Here is a 5,548-nt window from a genome sequence, read left to right as displayed (position 1 = left end):
GAAAGCAAAGAGAAGTTGAAGCACTTACTGATGAAGATCAAAGACTACAGCCTTCAGCATGGATTACACATCAACAAAAAGAAAACAAAAATCCTCACAACTTGGACCAATAAGCAACATCATGATAAATGGAGAGAAGATTGAAGTTGCCAAGGATTTCATTTCACTTGATCCCATCAATGCCCATGGAAGCAGCAGTCAAGAAATAAAAGAACATATTACATTGGGTACATCTGCTGCAAAATACCTCTTTAAAGTGTTAAGCAGCCAAGATGTCACTTTGAAACTAACGTGGGCTGGATCCAAGACATGGTATTTTCAATCACCTCATATGCATGCAAAAACTGGACAATGACTAAGGAAGACTGAAGAAGAATTGATGCCTTGGAATTATGGTACTGGCGAAGAATATTGAGTAGACCATGGATTGTCAGAAGAATGAACAAATCTGTCTTGGAATAAGTACAGCCAGAATGCTCCTTACAAGCAAAGATGGCAAGACTTCTTCTCATGTACTTTGGACATGTTATCAAGAGGGATTAGCACCTGGAGAAAGACACATCATTTTTGGTAAAGTAGAGGGTCAGTGAAAAGGAAGACGCCTCTCAATTAGATGGACTGACAAAGTGGCTGCAACAATAGGTTCAAACCCAGCAACTATTGTAAGGATGGTCAAGAACTGGGCAGTGTTGTACATAGGGTCCTGTTGTACATAGGGTCTCTATGATTTGGAAACAACTAAACAACACCTGGGAGCTCTGGTAGCCTAGTGCCTAAGGCACATGACTGCTAACCAGAAGGCTGGTAGTTCAAACCCACCAGCCACTCCTCAGAAGGAAGGTTGGGCAATCTACTTCCGTAGTGATACCGCCTCAGAAACCCAAGGAGGGGTCGCTATGAGTCAGGTCCAACTCGACGGCACATAACAACAACAACAAACACCACCTAACAAAAACAACAACAAATAATTATTTGTTATTTCCCCACTAAAAAAAAAAAAAAAGATTCAAAAGAAAATTGTGGAGTGCAGGGATCTTGTCCTATCCTTTTACACTCCCATAACATTTAGATAGTCTGGGCTAAGGGGAAATAATAACAGCAGCAGTTATTATTTTATAAATTCCTAGATTGAATGATTTTCTACCTTAGATATATATACCATGGACATCTTCCTTACCTTTTTCCACAATACAGACTTGGGCCTGACATCATGTTTGTGGATGCTCTCTAGGAACAAACCAGGGAGAGAAGGTGTGGAGGTCAGCTGTGGTTCCCAACCACTATAAAAACCTCAGCACCAACCCAGGTCCTGAGATTCCGCAGAGTTCAGGGATAGAGTTCCAAAAAGATCCCTGATTCCTGTTACTACCTGGACATGTCAGTGCCCTCAGGTGTGGGAAGAAATAGCAGCTGGTATGGGCACATAACAACAACAAATGGGTGTTGCTTTAGTTAAATATGATTTCAACAAACATGAACTAATTCAAAATCCATACTGCATCAAACCTCCTTAAAATGCTAATGTATTGCTATAGCATACAGACAGGGCACACTACTCTTTTTTTTTTTTAATTTTTACTGTGATTTTGGTGAAAGTTTACAGAGCAAATGCACTTTCCATATAGCAGCTAACATACACTTTATCTCATGACAATTTTCCATAATGCAACAGCTTCCCTCCCACTTCCTCCCCATAGCCACCTCTTCCCTTTGTCCTTCCCTCCCATGCTGTCCTGCCCCCAAAAGCTTCTCCCTGTACATACACAGCCATTCTATTCTCCCATGATTGATCTCTCCAAGGAGTGTGTCTACCTAATGTAAATGTTCAGCTCATATGCCTGTCTTTTGTTTGGCTGGAAGCCACAGGAGGGGGATCAATTCCAGACCTAAAGGACAGCTAGGGGCCACAGTCTCAATGGTTCCATCAGGCTCTAGCAGACAAGCAACCTTGTTCCTTTTCTTTTCTTAATGATTTTGAGTTTTGTTCCACATTGTTCTCCCTCTCTATCCGGGATCTCCTACAAAGATCCCCCTCTGATTGGTTGACAAGAGCACACTACTCTTTAATATGATTTCATACAGCAATACTTAAAGAGTACAGTATTTACAAATGAGAACAAATGGGAGGTGGTAAGACTTCAAATAAGAACATCCACAGGTTCTAAAAGACTTTTAAGTTTATCTTTTTGCTACAACTAATTCAAATTTAGTATCTCTAAAAAATATAACACAGTTTTCTAAAGTATCGCAGTGATCGTATCTGGAGTTTCTGCATAAACAGTCATTTCCGGTTTCTTAACTCACAATTCACAGGGCAATGGGTCAAGTACTCAAAAAAAAAAAAAAAAAAAGTCTTGCCTCAGGTGTGGGTAATAATTAGCTGTGGATTAAGCACTGCTCCGCACTTGCAAAAATCACATAACACAAAAGGTATCAAATTGTTTCTAAATAACTTAGCTGCATCCCAGAAAAAAAGTTCAATAGTTATAACCAAAACAAACCCACTGCCTTGGAGGTGACTCAGACTCTTTGACTCCCATTGGGTTTCCAAGGCAGTAAATCTTTACAGAAGTAGATTGCCTCATGATCCTTCTGCAGAGTGGCTGGTAGGTTTGAACCTCCAACCTTCTTGTCAGCAAATACCTTAGGCGTTTCGCCACCAGAGCTTCTTAAGAATAGTTATAGAACTACAAAAATATTGAATTTCCAACCAAGTTAATTCATAATGTTTGATATTTAATCAAAGATAACTAGGCATAAAAAGAGACAGGAAAGCATTACCCATAATGATAAGAATAATTGGTTAAATCCAACCCAGAACTAATAAAGAACTCCAGATACCATCACCACAATACTTTAGAAAACCCTGTTATAATTTTTAGATATTAAATTTGAATTAGTTGTAGCAGAAAGATAAACTTACAGTCTTTTAGAACCTGTGGATGTTCTTATTTGAAGTCTTACCACCTTCCATTTGTTCTCATTTGTAAATACTGTGCTCTGTAAGATTACCCTAGAACAGTATAACTGTATTCAATGTGTTCAAAAAGTTAAGTAGAGACATAGAAGATAATAAATAAATAAATAAATAAAAGATAGTGACCCAAATCAAGATTAAAATTGCCATTATAATATCTGAGATGAAAATGCACTGGATAGGATGAGTGACGGATTAAACATTTCAGAAGATTAATGCACTTGATGGCATAGCAGATCTAAAATAAAACAGAGAGAGAAAAAACAATCTATAATAATGAAAAGCGCATTAGTGAACTGTGTGATGGCTCAAGCAGACAAATACAAGTTATGGAAGTGCCTGAAGAACAAGAGAAAGGACAGGGACAGCAAAACACATTCAGAAAAAGAATAACCAAAAACTTTCCAAATTTGATGAAAATTATAAACCCTTAGATCTGAGAAACTTAATGAGCTCTAAGCGAAAGAAACATGAAGGACTATACTAAGGCATGTCAATTAAATAGCTTACAATCAGTAACTAAGAAGAAAATCTATAAGGCAGCAGGGGTGGGACAGAATGAACCAAGATAAGAATTACATCATAATTCTCAACAGAAACAGTACAAACAAGAAGGTGGGTGCAGTGCAGTGAATTGCTTGGTGTGGCCTTTCTAGCCATAGATTTCCATTTTGTGATGTATTGTGAATCCTAGTGTCCATGGCTGTTTGGGGTGGGATGTACATTGAGTCCTGACTTGCTGGAGGATGTGACTCAAGTCACCACCCTTAGCTTCCTTGAGGGTATATATGTGAATGTTCTGGGAAAATTCTCTCTCTTGCTCCAGTCCTGCATTTGTTTCCTCATCATCTCACCCCTGGACTTCAGACAGCAGCAGTCATCTGAAGATGACTGGTGGAACCACCGAATTGGGTACGCCAGCCCCTGCAACCACGTGAGTTGGGGGAATCCTCCAGACCTACCCACAGACTAGGGACTTGCCAGCCTGCCAGCCTCCCAACCTTCATCATGTGAGCTGTTTCCTTAGGATGTGTGAGTTCTGTGAGACGTTACATGGAAATACAGAACCCTAAGACAAGAGGGGGAAGTCTGGTGGCATAGTGCCTAAAGCACTTGACTGCTAACCAGAAGGTTGGTGATTCAAACCCACTAGCCACTCCATGGAAGGAAGAATGGGCAATCTACTTCTGTAAAGATCTACCACCTCAGAAACCCAAAGGGGGACACTACGAATTGGAATTGAAAGACAAGAGGGAGAGTACTGAGGGGAGGAGGAGGAGTTGATGTCAGAGATGATGGAATGGCACAGCAGTTTGTAAAAGTTGGACATTTGGGACATCTTTAACCTCCACCTCAGGGACCAGCCTTGTGCTGATCCTTCTAAAAGAAATTATTCAAGCAGTAGGGAAGCAACATCTTTAAAGTATTGAAAGAAAAAACTATCAACATAGAATTCTATGTCCAGCAAAAATATCTTTAAAAAATAAAGATGCTTTCAGAATACAAAAGCTGAAAGAAATCATCACCAGCAGCCTGGTACTACAAAAAATATAAAAGGGAGTTCTTCCAACCAAAAAAACGAAACTCACCGCCATCAAGTTGATTCCAACTCATAGCCACCCCTCCTTGGGTTTCCAAGGCGGTATCTCTAGGAGGTGTAGTGCCTAAGGCATTTGACTGCTAACCAGAAGGCTGGCAGTTCAAACCCACCAGCCACTCCTCGGAAGGAAGACTGGGCAATCTACTTCCATAGTAATACTGCCTTGGAAACCCAAGGAGAGGTCGCTATGAGTTGTATCTGACTTGATGACAGTGAGTTTTTTATCTCTATGGAAGTAGACTGCCCAGTCTTCCTTTTGAGCACAAAAATGATACCAGTTGAAAATGTGACCCTACACAAAGAAATGAAGAGCTCTAGAAATGTAACCACATGAATTAATACATAAGATTTTTTTCATTAATTACTTTAAAAATGATTGTTTAAACAAAAATAACAACAATGTTTTGTGGGATTTATAACAGAAAAGCAAAATACGTAATAGCAATAGCAGGAGAAGTGGAAACATACTCTTATAAAGTTGTTTTTTATATTAGGTGATATGTTATCACTTGGAGGTAGACTATATAATAAGCTTAACATAGATATTATAAACCCTAAAACAACAACTATAATAACAAAGATCTATCACTAATAAGTCAAAGAAGGAAATAAAATTAATTATAAAAAAAAAGTACTCAATCTAAAAGGTAAAAGAAAAAGAAGATAAAGAAACAAAGAAAAGATAGAACAAACAGAAAATAAATAACAAAATGACAGACTCAAGTGTAAAGCTATCAATAATCACATTAAATAGAAAGGTCTTAGCTTCAATTTAAAAGACAGACTGTCAAATTACACCGGAAAAAAAAAAAGACACAACTCTATGCTGCCTAAAAAAAACTCACTTTAAATAAATAGGCACAAGTTAAAGGTTGTTGTTGTTGTTGTGTGCCGTCAAGTCGGACCCAACTCATAGCGACCCCTCCTTGGGTTTCCGAGGCAGTATCACTACAGAAGTAGATTGCCTCATC

The sequence above is a fragment of the Orycteropus afer genome, unplaced genomic scaffold (assembly GCF_000298275.1).
Source record: "Orycteropus afer afer isolate SDZICR_OR568_19922 unplaced genomic scaffold, OryAfe1.0 scaffold00056, whole genome shotgun sequence".
Classification (NCBI taxonomy): Eukaryota; Metazoa; Chordata; class Mammalia; order Tubulidentata; family Orycteropodidae; genus Orycteropus; species Orycteropus afer.
The sequence above is the reverse complement of the archived record's forward strand: the minus strand, read 5'-3'. Positions refer to the sequence as shown.